Consider the following 17,246-nt stretch of genomic DNA (forward strand, 5'->3'; position numbering starts at 1 on the left):
ATCTGTACGTCAAATGGTTTTTTAGATATAAATTTTTCAAAATAAACTCACTAACTACTGATCTTTTAGTACGTTCCATACAACATTTTTATGAAATGTTGCTATTTAAAAAGCTATATCTCGAAAACTATTTAGCGTAAATAACTCTATTAGGGCTCATATTTTAGCAAATTTACTCTTCTTTAAATGACGTTCTCTTAGGTTTTCTTGTGTTGTTCCTACTTTTTAAGATATAGAGCTCCGAATGAAAAATTCGTTTTTTTTATCGCTTTGAAACAGCCGGCATTTTTTATTCCTCCTACCTATACTTGGCAGACTCATCAATTTTGACAATTAATTATACATAGTTTTCATTAAAGTAATCAGAAATTAGGGTGAGATAACTGCCTTTTTCTCCTCTTGGGCTCTTGTACTATTCCGCCCGAGAGCGCTGGAGTAGGTAAACTTTTGTTGGTGGCCACATGGACGCTGCTTGTGCCTTTCTTATGGGAGCCCCCCCCCCAATCCAATTCATGGTTTTCCGTTAACCTTGAGTTACCTGAAACATATTATTAAATAAAATATTTGGGAACGTACTTAGAAAGGATGATGTCTCCCCAACAGTTGTAGGTTTGGAGTGAAGGTAATTGTATGTAATAATTGTAATGAACCTAATTATTTAAATAAATTCAAACGTTTAATAACTTTACTTTACTATTGAGTTTGGCGATTCGACATTATTTTCGAGGATAAGGCATTCATTAATCACTAGGATAATATATTTACTTAAGATACTTTAAACCAGGAATATTTAAAAACAACCGAAAATGAAAAAACGGCGAGAAACCCTCCTTTCTCGCCCTCCGTGGTGACTGGTCCTTATCTGACTTTTTATCCAGACTATTCTAGCGAGTGGGCTGGTCGATGCACGGCATGTCACAATCTCACAAGAGGAGAGATCATAACACTTGCCGGACCCGCCGTACTAAGACCCCCAGGGAGCGACGGTTCTATTTCACTTTTCAAGATATTTGCTTAAACCGAGAAGAGGAGACTTGAGATAATTTAATCGAACAATATTTAAGAAGTGCCTGATTTTTTTTTTTTTTGACGTTTCGCAAGTTTATTGTTTACATAGTTTTTTCAACGTAGAACACACTGCAATAGAAAATTGGCAAAACTATGTAAACAATAAAGTTGCGAAACGTCGCCTAAATGAGCTTATATTCTTGACTGATGCTTAAGATCCACACATATATATACGTACATATATTGATAACTTTTTTCTTGACTTTGTAGATATCTATATATATACATAAATAAAGTAAAACTTTATTTAAATGTAATAATTAATATAGCAAAGTAGTATTTTAAGGCCACCATTTAATTACACAATATGTAGGATATGATGTTGAGCTTCCCAATGATGACTAGGGTCGCTAGAGCTGGCCATCTTTGGCTTCAGTGACAGCATGATCCGATTGTTACGCAAGGATTCCCGTTTCTGCAAACGTTATTAGTTTTCAAGCTGCAGATTTAATTTTACTCCTTTTACAATTTTTGATGAATAAGTAACGGATATATTGATTATTGTCCTTGAATGTCTTACTTTCAATGTCTTTCAGTCTTTAATCATTATGAGCGAATACATGACACGCACATTTTTTAATGATGCTAATAATTGATTTACAACTGGCAGTTAAATGATGATCAGTGAATTTGATGGGTATACAAAATGAAGAATTTGAAAATGTTTCCTCTTGGGTTACACCATAATACATTGTTCCTCTGTGTGGATTTGCCATTTAGCTCCTTTCTGTACTTTTGGGTTATATTGTATGTTAATTGACAAGCTCAAGTTCAATTATACAGGATGTTCAAGGCTCAGGAATGAAATTCGGTAATAATGGTGAATGAAGTTTCATTTGGTTGTGCAGTCTACTTTGTAATCTTTTCCAGTTCTTCTCTAGTACAACTAAATCTTACAGACCGAATAGGTACGAATGGCGATAAAAATTATCCCACTCGTTTAAGACTTAACTACTCCAATACGGATTGCCAGTTTTCTCAGTGAATTGCTATTCTCTTTCAATTTCTGACATGAAAATTAATTGAGTATATATTAGTTTTTATTTTATTATGAAAATAAAATTTGTTGTAAGTTAAATGGACGTGCAAGTCTCATAACTGCTTTAAGGAACGTCCTACGAGTGAAGGTGTGGGGAAGGTCATTGGAATTTTTTTAGTTCCTCCCTGCTGATTTCGAAGGACTCGTTAAATATCTCTGTTTAAGGATATTTGATCGGAAGACAAAGTTCCGATATTTGGAATTGTTGGAGCAAGATATGTAATTATTTGTACACAAACACTTATTTACAAATATTTATATTGTAAACAAGAAATATAATATTAGCTAATGGGATTGTCCAATCAAGCTATTTTTCATTAATTAGATAGTAATAGATGATGAATTGAATATTAATTAATTTTTCTGAATTCCATTCTTACTATTATTTTCATTACAGCACTATATCGTAAAATCTGCGACTATGGTGATTTGTAGTGGTATAGTAAAGATTTTTGTTTGCATTTTCTCCAAGTGTAAATGATTTGATAAGATATAATTTGGGATCATTATTTTTTTCATTTTGTTTTTATTTTTATCGCATTTCCTCTTCAAATAGACTTTTGCTCGGTATTGAAGGACGTCGTAGAGGATGCATTTTGTATCCGTTTATATAATCCTATAGAGTGTGGTTTATATAATCCTAAGTGGTTTTTAGGGCTTCAGTGATATCTGGTGTATATACGTATAGCTTAAGTATCGGCGAACACAACATTTTGTTTTTTAATAATTTATTTATTGTTATTTACAACTGTATACATATATACACATCAAGTAAATTTGCTGTTAGTGATATTATGACAGAATACAAACATGTGGAGAATCTACCCATTGATAGAACTCCAAAAACATTTCTAAAGGAGAAGATCTCGAGGCCATCTTCTTTTCAGACGCCTAGGAGGATTATTAGGTAGTGAAGGAGAAGCCAGGTTAGAAACGAGTTGGTTTGAGTGGTTGGGAAGTTTATCATGGAAGGATTAGTATCTGGTTCTGGCCAAATCGGCGACATAGAGGACATTGAGGTCCTGATGGATGATTTGATTTGTGACAATCTAAGGAGCATTAAGGATTTTACGAAGGATTTTGGACTGTAAGGATTGGATACGAGAAGAATTAGATGGTTTAGTGGAGTCCCATGGCTCAATTCTGTATGTCCAGATAGGCCTTATAATAGTCATGTAGATCAGGTTTTTCGAATGGATGCTGGTCGGAATCGATGAGCAGTTTCCTGCTTTTTCAGTCTTGTATTAGGATTCCATGTCAGTCGTTTGTCCAGATTTAGTCCTAAGTAACGGATCTGTTCAACATGAATAAGTGGGGTATTATTAATAGATACTGTGGGGCAAGACGAAGGTTTACGACGAAGGGTAAATATGATTTGGTGGGATTTATTGGAATTTATTTTAATCCTCCAATTTTGGCACCATTCTTCAAGGGTGGTGATGTGGGATTGGAGGGATTGGGCAATTAATTAATTCCAACTAAGGGCACTCAGTTTATAGACGCTGGATGGAGGAGAGTTTCCGAACCCATAGAGTTGACTCACAGCTACAATATCAGTATAAATAATAATCTTCTCAGACCCATTAAACATTTTTTTTGAAACCATATCTGGTTCCTGAGTTACGTTCAGTATGTAGAGTATTATCGCAGTAACAACTGCTTAGGCGGAGCATGGCCTACCTGAAATACCTGGGCTCTCCGTCACAGCTTCAAATTCCTTATTGGTCGTTTCACGTTTCATTTTCACACTATTCATAGATTGTTTGACGACCTGGTGGAGAACTATTTACGTATTCTGCCATTCATGGTTTGCTTTCAACTAATTTTGTATCTTTCCAATAAGAGGTTGTAACCACTTGGCCTCTTTTTGTCACTAGTCTGGCCATCAAAAACAATAACTTGATATTTTCTTTATTTATCAATATTAACTATCCTCACTCGACGGCGAATAGCCTCTGAATACTCCACTCAAATCAGATTAATCAGAATTCGCCTTGAAAGTTTCAAAGGCATGTTTAATTTATAGGCTAAAGCCTTCTTTAAATTAACATCGAAAGGTTAGGAGGGGGAAAATTCATTCTTTTTAAATGGAGTTTCAGCTCTATTATTAAGCAATTTGAAAATTGGCCTAGTGTAATTTGAAAAACATTTTAATTTAAACAGTACTCATGAATAGATTTAAAAGTCTGTTCACATTAACCTCTCCTTGGGAAATCATTAAGACTGAGGGTTTAGATCAGGAAGTGATAAAAGACTCAGGAAAGAAAGAAAAAAATTAATATCATCTCGACAAGAATTCATAAAAAAAAAAAAAAAAATATGTTGAGCGTAACACATAAACTTGCAATAGCCTATCACTTTGTGTTTTTTTTCCCCATCTTATTCTTTCTCTAAACTCCCTTTTTTCTTACGTTTTTATCTTCAGTTAATTTTTGTCCTTAGGTGATATTAACTAAAGATTATCAGTTGCTGTATTAGAAATGATACCATGAGATTAAAAATGGCCTTAAGCACTTCAATATTATTTTCGTTTTTACAGTAAACCCTTTTATGTGTTTAATAACTTTGTAAACTTGATTTTTTATATTTATCTTTTCAACATATTTAATTGTGTAAACTTTGTTATTCATTTCTTTTAACTTAACATATTTATATGTTTTTAAAATTTATTTACGCCTTTTTTAACGTAATCATATATTTATTAATTGTTCTACTGCTGTGACTATTTTATTTTTTATTTATTTCTATATTTCTATTTATTGATGATTTCTTTTAATTTTTATTGTATAATGATTTATGGATCACTGGAGAAGGGAGGTATGAGGGAGGGGAATAGCGTAGGTAGTGTTGAGAACAAAAAACAGAGAACATATCTTTGTGGAAATGAAAAGAGGAAAACTATAATGATAAAATAAAAATAAAAAATATTTGAAATTAATCGTATTTAGCTTATAGTTAAATAATATTTGCAAAAAGTAAAAGTAGAAAACAAATTTTGTATCTTTGTTAATATATGTTAGTGTGCGGGTTTGGCCTCTTTTATAAATATTCCTTTGGCTGGTATAACTTATCCATTTTTATTTTTCTTTATACATTTTTTTATTGTAATAAATCTTTTATTTCTAACTTTCATTTCATTTTTCACAACACAAGTATGCAAATTTACCTATCACCAGCCACTACAATTTTCCTATGGTATTATTCAATTGTTATATATTCTCCATTTTATTTCCTACTGTATCCATATTTCTTCTTCTATGGAAAGTAGAAAATTTCCATTGTATTTAGTTTCTGTTAAAAGTTGGCAGAGATTATAAAAAAGCTGATAATTACTTGTATATTATTTTTTGGTGACATTTCTCAGTAAAGCTCTGATAAATGCAAATTATAATCGTCATATCAATCATACAAAAAAAGTTTGTTTTTTTTAGAAAAAATCATTTCACATTTATAAAGTGAACATGAAAAACAAAAATAATGCCCTATAGATCTTTTTACAACTACTCACCTATTAATAACTACCCATTATTAATTCAATTTTACATTAGTAGGAAACCAAATGTATTATGGTTCTTTTTCATTATTTCATATCGCAAAATATCAATAGAATTTCAACTTATATTTAACAAAAGAAAGGGGGTTGTATCCACCAGGCAGCAATCATTCACGTCAGGGAGGAAATAAGAACAGATAGATAAAGATCTTGTAAAATTGAGGGTGACAGTAAAATATAGTTTTCGATCTGATGGTAATCAAAGTAAAATAAGATGTAATAATAAAAATTATCGCCATGTTCCAGAGAAAATTGAGGATAATAACGGATGAGATATATAGATGCTCATCCATCATTAGTGACTGACCTTGCGCAAAATGGTCAAACAAGATAATAACACATTAAAAAAAAAAGCGTGAGCCGTAGAACTGCCTCAGTGATGGTCGTATTTACCCTTCATTCGTTTCCAAAACTAATTTACATCCTCTTTAGTTTTTTTTTTTTTTTTTAACAGCTCAAAAATGCGGGGAGAGATAAGTTAAAGGTGTACACACAAAAGGTGATCGAACATTAACTTATTTCACACCCAAATTTGCAACTCTGTAACTCACTTTAGAGGGCTGTAGTGATACACAAAATCCGGGAAAATGTGTACTAATAGCACCTGCAATCTATATAGCAGGAAATATAGGTGTGTGTGTGTGTGTGTGTGTGGAGATGAAAGGGAAGCAATGTGGGCTAACGCGCTATCAATAGCTAATGAAACGTCGAGCTTAGTAAGTACTTGGATGAGTGACCACTCATACCATAAACCATGTTTCGCCCATCCCTCCTCCCTCGTTCGGGTTTGTTGTTCAGCTCTCTTGTGGCAAATCACACCGACTAGGTGTAGGACTGATAACCCTACCCTGTGTACCTTAATCAGGAGCCACCTCATGGCTTTCTTGGATGTTAAATGGCCGCCCGGAGTCCAGTCCATGGACGGTCAGCTTCCGGGAAAGAAATACAGGTCCTCGTGCGTCTGCTGACCCTAAACAGCCACAATTCGTGGTTTTAAACCGATTCGTAACTGTCCTTGAATCCGGGTAAGCCTGTGGAAGGAGGCACTGCCGAGCTTACCCCTGGTTATCTGTGGGTAGGCTGCCACAACCCTCTGATCTCCCGAATGTAATAATGTCTTAAAATGCTGAGAAATATCTTAAAGGACTATAGTACGAAAAGAAAATTATATATTATATTTAAAATATATTGCCAGGTCAACTAGTAATTATAGAGCTTAGAATACTTTTTAGACATTATCTTCGCTATTGGTGTTTTTTCCGTCGCAATCCTGCTCAGCTAGTATGGAAAAAACAGGAATGATGTTTTTTTTTTTTTATTTGATTACAATTATAGATTTATTTATACATTTTATACCAGATCGGTCTGGTGTGCCTTGATATAATCATTAAATTACAACGATACATAATTCCTTCTGAATCGAATCGTGTTTTAGAAGTAGCTGTAATGATAATAAGCTCATTTCTTATACAATCTGTGTAAGCGATTCTAATAGTAACGCTCATTAATTTCCACCATAATTTTTAATTAGCCAGTCATTCTATTAAAGCTGCTTAAGGTAGCACACTATTCGCTGGCAAGCCTCCGTCCGATTTGAGCAGTGAGCGACTTAACATCATCTAAGCGGGAGATATTGTTTATCATCTCCTTCAGGTAATTTTTTTAAGTAATTGTTAGATATGTTCGTTGAACAGATGCAGAAATATAAGTTTTTTTTTTGTTTTTTTTTAGTAATATATTACTTTTTTTGTGGGTTCTGAAGATACGGATTCATAATTCAAATATTTTTTATTTAAATTACGTTCAAGTAATAATTGTAGTAAGTAATGCGTTCAATGTCACAAAGATGAAACTGCATGAATAAGGAAAACTTATGTTAGAATATTTTAAAATAAAACATTTACGAATAAGGAAAATGTATAAAACCCATGGATATTTATTCAATTTCACATTTATAAATATCCGATCCGACAAGAGATAGAGTTGGTCGGGCATCCACACCCAGAGATTCGATATAAACTCTCATATATGATTAAAATACTTAAGATTGCTAGATATAGGACGGTGTCGATCAAGTATTGTGTTGCATTTCAAAAGCTATCATTAAAATTGCATTTTGAAGGACTTGTTGTTAACATTTACAGTCCAGTAAAGAAAATATCAGATCGTAGGATTTAAGATTGGAGAAACTTTTTTCTACTCAAGACATGAAACTATAAATCCATAAATGATAAAGAACATTAAAACTTGCTAATGGATCTGTAAAACACTAACCCGTTATCTGCCCTAGGGAGAAATAATATGGTTTTCGAACGTTTTTTTATCTGTGCGTTATTTTATGTCAAAAATGTGCATCTGGTAAATTTGAAAATTATTGCCTATCAGAAACCCCCTTTTTTGGCATGATGTTTATATTTGCAACTGGACCATAAATATAAAAAAAAAAATAAATAAATATAAAAATAATAACGCATAATTATTTATAAAAAAGACATTTGCGCAAAAATAATACCAACATTTTAGAAAGATTTCAAACTTTTATATACTGTCAAAGAAAATAACTTTAAAATAACCTTTAAAAAAATAGTTAACCTTTTTCAGGATATTATTCGAGGCTTTCTGGGTACAGGTGTATTTTTGTCTTGTAAATCTTTTTTGAAAACAAAAAAAAAATACAAATTACTGAAACAGTCATTAAATTATTATCTTTGACATATTATAAGGGTCATTTCCAAAATTAATGTATGTGTTTTTAATAGTCTGGCTTCAAAACTGAATTTGAAAAAATAAACTTCCAGCTATTTTTATGTCTTCAAGTACCAACCCTGTAATCGATTATGAATTTTTACTGTTTTATATGTTAAAAATTTTTTTTAATTAAAAAAAAATTGTTTCTGTATCATAGTGAAAATATTTCTATCTCTTGACCATATTTTTATTTCAACTTTAGTTAACAGTATTTAATTACTTTTTGTAAAGTAGAGCTTATCAAAGCTTAAAGTTATCAAATTTCATAATCCCAAAATTTAATTTATTAAACGTAGAATGTTTTATAGAAGTAGTATATCTTTAGCCTAACAGAGTTTGATTTTAAAAAATCAGAAAATTTTAAATATAAAAATCTACGAAGTTTATGAGATTGCCTTGTTGCTTGTGACTATTTAAATAAGTAATTGGGAACTGAATTGTTTTTTCTGCTTTACAAATAATAATTAAGTCCTGCCAACTAAAGTTGAAATAAAAAATATGCTCAAGAAATAGAAATAGTCCAACTGTTCATGACTCTAAAACAACTTTATTTTTGTTAATTAAAAAAAAAAATATCTAAAACAATTAAAATCTCATAATTGGTTACTCGGATGATACTATAAGTCATTACAATAGCTAGAAGTTTATTTTTTCACACTTACTTTTGAAGCGCCATACTGCTCTTAGCACATTTGGTACTTTGCAATATTCATTTTGGAAATAACCTATATCAAATGTTAAAGATAATTCAATGATTGTTTAAGCATTTTATTTTACAGAAATATGTCCTGGAAAAAATGGTCCTGTGCCCAGACAAAAACTCAAAGTATATCCTGATAAATAAGTTTTAAAATTTTTCTCTAGGTAATTATTCTCTATTAGAGTAAATAACTGTTTAGAAGATTTATTATTTTGGTGCAAAAAAAGTTTTTCATAAATAATTAGGTGATATTAATTTTATTTTCATGGTGGTCCAGTTGCAACATAAACATCATTCGAAAAAAGGTGGTTTTTAACGGGTAATAATTTTCAAATTTTCCAGATGTATCTTTTTAATATAAATTAACTTATAAAAAATCATATTATTTCAGAAATGGGGCACCGTTTCCTGGTTCAATTAACAGGTTTTAACGATATTTAATTACGGTGACCTATTCAGAAAAACATTATGCTCCTTATGGAACAATTAAATGTTTTTCAGATTCATGATTTTTAAAAACTTTATTCTCGTATTCATACTATCATGTCTCTAAATATTACTCATAATTTGCTAGACACCCTGTTTATATCAGACACTTCCGAAATCTTCTCAAATGCCAGTATGCAATCAAAATGCTACTTTTTCAAAATATATAAAAAATAAATTAAAATGGTAAATATAGAGTGTATTCAATATTTACTTTGGACTGTTTTTTCTTATTTTCCTACATACTCTACCCCTATAAGGATAATTGCGGCGATTTTTATATTTACGCAGTTCGACCAGGGTACTGCGATATATTTTTAGCCATTCAAGGGTGCTGTGGCTAAAAATGTTTGGGAAGTTTAGAGCTTCCAAAAATTGTCGGCACCCTTGTTGGGCTATAAAAAAAAATTGGGCACAATTATTTTTCGAGAGGTTTAATCTTTAGGAAAAGAAGAAAAAACAGTGCAAACTAAATTCTGGAATGCACTTTTTATATTTATTTTTATTTTTACTTTTGTAATATAATTTTAGCAGCGCGGCGTTCGCTAGCGGCATACACTTGAGCATCCCGCAGAATTCATTCTCACCCTCCACCAACTAATTTCAATATATTGGAAGAGTTTCTTATTTTCCAGAAAAATACGAAAAAAATCTCATGAATATCACATTGCACTTACTGATGACATTTATTATGTTTGAAAATTATAAACATTAAATAACTCTCTCCAACTTATGTTAACAGGATGTATCTCATTATTAAAGTCTTATATTGGATACAAATAAAGCAGCGTGGAGTCAGATGAAACTACCTTGTCATGTCAGACGTATCTACGAAAGCGGCTCAAATAACGACTACTTTCCTCATCTTGATAGGAGTTAATGGCGTGATGGCTACCTTGTTTAGAAAAACAAAATAATAATAGTAGAAGGGAAGCTCAGGTGCGCTATTTGCAGTCACAATTTGTAATTTCCGTTGATGATTCCTGTATTAAGTTCGGCTAGCTGATTTCCTTAACAATCTTATACGTTTTTTCATTGCACCTTGTGTTACATTAAATTATTCTTATGTGCAATACATATATACCAGTATACATCTTCATCCCCACTAACCTCTGCAATTATAGGAATATATATTTGAATTTGGCTGGGTCAAAGTGGCCCTCTTTTGAGGGTATAGCTAGTTTTCTAACCTTCTCCAGCCCATCTAACAGTAGAATTTCCATTGGAATGAGCTACTTTTGTAAACAAATTCTTATCATAATAAGAATAAAAAAAAAAATCACAAATACGTTTTATTAAATTAATTTTTTTTCGATTATGCACGGTGGTGATAATCGAAAAAAAAAGTTCGAGAATCCAATTTCCCATCCTAAATATCCGCCATTATAATTTGAGTTTCCTCAACCAGTCAGAGAGATGAAAGCTTGCTACGATTACGATATATGCGTATTAATTAATATGACATGATTATTGTCTAATATAACTAAAATTAATGAATTAAGAAATTTATTATTGTAATATAAATTTTTATTCAACAAATGTATCATTCATCATTAAGTGAAATGTTTCCTAATTTCATTTAATGACCTCGATTCAAACACTGGTTGTGTTTAAGGACATCCATCCAAGTTTGGTCAGACACGCTTTAAGATACCTGATATATAATTAGTTCTTAGACTGTTTCCCCATGGACATAGATGGTCAAAAATTAACTATGGATAAAAGTACAGCTAAAATTGTGATGAACCATTAATAAATAAATGTCGTACCCATAACAATTTTAGCTATTAGTTTCAACTGTAGCCTAATTTTTGCCCAATTCTACCCATAGGAAATAATTATGTTTATGTCGCTTTATGATCATTTTTCTTTATAACATTATTTTTTTATTTTCCTAACTCTGCTTTTGATTGCAAGCCTTTCGTGCTATTTGTTTCGAAGTGTATTATTTTTACGATACTTAAAAATTTCAACTTGAATGAATACAATTATTATAGTTGTATATAATTATTATAGTTTTATTTAATTATGATGATTGAGTCAGGAAATTACAGCTCGAATTAGAGCTTCAAAGAGTTTTGAGGTGGGTTTGAAAACCTGAAGTAATGAGTTATTGAATCACGTTGACAAAATGATTTATTAAAAAAATATTCTTGGTAACCGTGTTCTATAAACTTAGGAATTACTATTCTTTGACTGATTGGTTTTGGTTCCTATAATAGGGACGTTGCGTGACCTTCAGAGATGAAGGATTTCTAACGATTTCGAGTTGGGTTATTCACTGGGTAGTGCATATTAAAACAGTTTTTATATACAGTTATACTACCTGCTCACCTCGCGGTCCAGTTTTTTTGAAGGCTTTAAAAAAAAAAAAGTTAGTGGTTTTTTTTGCATTTTTTCAGACCATTAATTAAATCAGAAGCCATCGAAATGATGGTAGTTGGGGACCAATGACAAACTAACATTATGGACTTACGTGTCGGTTTTGAGCTTGCGAAAAAAAATCTTTCAAGTAAAAGAATTCTTATTTGAATTACGTGGGACGAGCTTTAGGAATTTGTTTATGTTGATTTTTGTTCCTGTCACGATGCCTTATTGACGGGGCCAGAAATATTGAAGACCCACGCTCGGAACAAGAGAGATGCCTCGAGCGGTAGAACCGGATTCGGGATGACTATTAGTTTTGCACCTTTACGTTCGCCGAGGGGCAATACTTGCAAAGTTGAAGTACTCCCAAGCTTCTCGCACTAAGTCCCTAATTGGAAAATCTTGAGGTAGCTTTCTGTTGTTGACCCAAATCCCGCGTATATGATTTACTATTATACTGATAGTCGACTCCTGTTTCATCTAACCCTCGTGTCCATTATTATTCACTGTTCATTCTGAATCTCAGATATTTTGTTTACACTCTTTATTTATACAATATTCTTAGCAGTTAAACATTTGTGAATCTTCACGTAAAATTCACTCATTTTAATTATTTCAGATATTTAGCAAAAAAACATTTAGCTTTTGCTAAATAACGCCCTTTTATGGCCCATCACAATCCTTATTCTTTACACTACATAAATTCCTAATGCTCGGACCAATTGTAGATATGTAGTCATGTAGTGCTTCTGATCTAAAATAATTAAGTTAGCTATAATTATTTTACATGTTCGATTTTTTCTTAAATTGTAATTAGTCCCAAAAATATTTACAATTAACATACAGTTACAGGATTTTGATAAAAAACAGTTTTACACATTTACAAACAAATAATTTAATATTTAACTATATATACCAAATATACACATCCATTTAACTAATTTATAATAATTTACAAATCTAAAATGTTTTGAGATTAGGCCATATTTCATAGTTATTGTTTTTATTTTTCCTTACCTTACTATTAATTTGTGGACATGCGATCTTAATTGAAACAACATTTTTATATATTCCAAACTGAATATAAGTCCTATTTTTTAGTTTTCATGAGCGCTGTTTTCCAAAAAATATTTAGCCTGAAAATGTTTTTACAGTTGAAAATAATTTTTATTTCAAGTGATTATTAACATTTAGTGTTATATATTATATTTATAAATTACACTTTTTTCTTTATGTACATCAGTAAATCCAAATTTAAGTCACTGAGCCCTGAATTGTTATTACTTCGGGGATTTTTCTTTTAATTTATTGCCTTACTAATAACTATTGTTAGTACAAGTAAAAATAAAAATATATTTTATTTATTATGTCCGCATAATGCCGCCCAATAAGACTCGGTGACATAAAGAATAAAGAAGTGAAATAAAGACAATACATTTCTGAAAAGATGCATGATAAAGTTATAACAAAAAAAAATTGGGACTTAATTGTAGGATTACAGATTATTTATTTTTAAAATAAAAATGTTTTCTAGCAATGAAAATTATTTAAGTAATTTGGACCTTCTTCAATATAATTACAGACTTATTCACTTCAATTTAATGTATAATTTGGTACTCTGTTTATTATTTTAATACAAAATGAATTAATAATTATAATTTCTTAGGTAGGAATTGTTCGAATTGAGCAATTGTTTATGACAGAAAATCTATAATCGCTTATGGAATGAGGGAAAAATTACTTTCTGAATTATGTATGAGAATAATTAACAGAGTAAATCTCATTAATTAGCTTTTGTTATAAAAAGAGCAATATCATTGGCCTTCTAATTATACGGTCAGGTTTGATATGATTATAAAAACACCACAAATAGAAAAAAATCGAAATTCAATAAAATGATATGCGATTAGTGAGATGAAGGACAATTTTTATTTGTTTATTCACCAGTTCGGCATACGATACATTTCAGTTTTTTGTATTCCTTTTGTAATTTATTGCGTTGTTTTTGTTTCCAGACATGTAAATGGCTTTTAAATGATTTTTTCTGTAAATATTCTTTTTTCTAAACAGTATTTCAACATCTTGAAAATAAAAATTGTGTCCTTTTTCCGGAAAGTGTTTAGTATTTAGGGTTAAATTTATTCTTACAGTCATCAGAATGCTGGTCTTTACAGTTAATTTTATATACCACTTCCGCATGTTTGTATTTATCAATTTCGCTATTTTTTTGTTATACAAATTACTAATGTTGTTTGTTGGTCTATATTCGTACTTATACTCTTGTGCGTCGTAGTTGTTAAAGGTTCTATTTGCTATAAAGTGATAATTTTTTTATATACGTGCATTTATTATATTTGATGACATTTATGCCTGGAAATGTGAATGAATCTCCCTTAAAAAAGACAAAACAAATATAAAGTTGTTCATAAAAAATATTATTATTTATTGAAGGAGACAAAATGAACTTTTTATTTCATGGCCATGAACCATTTCGGCAAATGTTTACGGAAGCCGACCAAAGAAAATAGTGGGAATTTCTCTATTGAGAACTTCTCTGTCGATTACTTTTTTTACTACGCTGTTTTGATAATTTAATCATTATAAAGGTTTTAAACATTAACAATATTTAGCAATTACTTACTTACTTTTTTAAGTATTTTTTTTTTTGGATTGATCACTATTTTATGGAATGGCGATCCTTTCAATAAATTTTGTTTGTGGCTAGTCAGGTCAATGTTCGACCTTCCCATACCCGCTAAATCGGCAAATGAGGTTGTTGTCTGTTTCTGCAAGGTGTCTAGTCTTGTCAAAGCGTTTTTGTTTTCAAACAATGCAGTAATAAAACAATCTATCTTGTAAATAAATTATTCTCTCTGAATATTGACCTTTGAATAATGGATTGATGGAATCACGTCAGTGTACAGTAATACAATGTGTATATTTATAATATCTTTTTATAAAAAAAAAATTATTCTTCGTGATTTAAAAATGTATGTAACAACAGAACAAGTAAATGTTCTGGATTAAAAAATTACCTGACCCGGTAATGACTCGTTGAAAAACTGAATTGGGTTAGTTTTTCAATCTATAACGATTCATAATTAAATTAAATATATTATTATTTTAATCTAATGATCAAATTACATAAATGGTGAAATATTGGAGTAAGATTCTCCATATAGAGTATGATTAATAAAAAACCTTTTTTTTTTTTTTTTATATAATTTACTGTTGAACCTTACAATCTTGTTAATAGTTGGGATTTGAACTTTTTTTTTTAAACAAATAAAAAACATATCATTTGTTTTAATATTATATTTCGTCTCCATAAGTTAATAAGAAAATCTCAAGAAATTATTTTTAACAAAGAATACACTTTTATTTAACACGCGAGTCTACGGACGTGGGTTCAAATATTTCGATTAAACATTTTTGCTGTCACTTCTTTAAAAATACTTGACGGTCCGGGAGCTGTCATTTCCATTGTGCTTTTAGGAACCGAAAAACAAAATCTTCCATATAATTATACTTTATTTATATTATAGTATCATACCTTTACTCTGCACTAATGCAATTATTATATATCAATCGATTTATTTTTTTCGTTTAAAAATTAAAAATAGAAAAAAAATGAGCCAGTGTTGATTGTATTAAATGTTAAAAGGAATTGCAAAAATCAAAAGACGCTTTCTGTAAAATAGCCACTTATTCAGTGTAAGGCCAGAATATTTTGTTTTATAAAAATTAAGTTAGCTTCGTTTTTAGCGCTTTTTTAAAATCCTTAAATATGAATTTTCATATAAATCAAAAATTAAAAATCGTCAGATCTTACTATAACTCCTCACAATTTCATTCAAATCCAATGTTACCACAAATATCGGAAATATTAATTTCTGCTCTTCTAATCTATATCAATATCTTTTAGATTTTATGCCTTTAAAAATTCATTAAAAATTGCAGTAACTGCAATACTATTCCCCTAATCTATTTAAATTTGAAGTTGTATAACCCATACCTTGGTAAACATTATACATTTAAGTTCTTAGTATGCATTGGCAAGAACCCTCCTACATATGCCCAATATTTTTGATCACCAACAGAAATTTCATTGAAATGGGTCATTCCATTATCCCCTCTCCGTGTTATTACAATAAAAACAATAAAATAACTTATTGTACTATTCAGTTTCATTAGGAATAATTATTTACGTCAAGAAATAATGTACTTTTGTTATTAAAATTATGTACCCTTTTAGCGATACTTCTGTAATGTTTTTAAGTCGGTTTTCATTCATGATTTTTTTAAATTCAATTTGTTAGTCAATTTACTCATATATGCATATTTTGAGGTATTTGACACTCTATTTTCATTTTTCAAGATCTGTTATTATTCGGAAATAGAAAGATTTAAAATTGCATTTAGTGAAGTATACGTGTAAAATATCTTTAGTTTTCTATCCATGATTGTTGTTGAACTGCGAGTTTCGTTTAAGAAGAACGCAATAAAATGTCTTAAACGACTTGGAAATTTACAGCACCATCAAATGTTTTTTCATCGACATTATGCAAGATTATCCCATTAATCTTTTTAACTATAATTTTATTATATATCTGTGTGTGTTTAAAATGTATTGGTTCTAACAGAGAAACTAGCAAATAACAAACATGAATATTAGGCACATCATACAATTATCACAGACCAACCTACTTTGAGCTTAAATTAATCATATTTTTGTTCTCCGTTTCAAAACGGCATTTTTTATTTTTCTAAATTTTGCACGACGGTAAACTCCTTAGTTTTTTTCAAATGAAATGTTTTATATCAAAATTCAATATATCCATTCACTATTGTAAAGTTATTAAAACAAAATTAACAACGATGGCCAGCCAAAGTATTATTGCAAATTTTGATTTTTGTCTTTGGGAGGATTGTGACGTTCTTCAGTTTATGCCATAATTGGGAGTGAAAAAAATATATAAATTTAATAATTCCAAGATGTATAATTTCAATTCGTAAAAATAATAAATTTTATTTGTATAAACTGGATATATTAGTTTTTGATAGAATATAAAACAACATGGAAACACGAAAACATTTATCAGATTGGCGGAAAAGAAAAACCTACCTGCACATATGTACTCCAGTTTGATGATAATAAAATTTTTTTAGACTACCATTTTTACGTTTTTATAACTCTACATTATCTCATACAACTTTGTATGTTAAATATAAATCTTTCTATGGTTTCCCAACCGTATATAATAGGTCTATATCCGGTAATCTAA

At 30.3% G+C, this 17,246-nt stretch overlaps 1 protein-coding gene across 4 annotated transcripts in view; it reads left to right on the top strand.

Moving 5' to 3' along the window:
* The window catches only part of LOC106680004 (very long chain fatty acid elongase 7), a 102,677-nt gene that overhangs the window by 28,911 nt on the left and 56,520 nt on the right, over nt 1–17,246 (top strand). Inside the window, exon 1 of one of the 4 annotated variants that reach the window (XM_014419452.2) lies at nt 7,205–7,313. The exons of the other annotated variants lie outside the window; for them this stretch is intronic. The gene's annotated coding sequence lies outside the window, so the exon portion shown is untranslated. Of the gene's footprint in view, nt 1–7,204; nt 7,314–17,246 lie in introns of those variants that run through there. 4 annotated transcript variants of the gene reach the window in all.

This window comes from Halyomorpha halys, unplaced genomic scaffold (genome assembly GCF_000696795.3).
Source record: "Halyomorpha halys isolate HHAL.00 unplaced genomic scaffold, Hhal_1.1 Scaffold238.1, whole genome shotgun sequence".
Classification (NCBI taxonomy): Eukaryota; Metazoa; Arthropoda; class Insecta; order Hemiptera; family Pentatomidae; genus Halyomorpha; species Halyomorpha halys.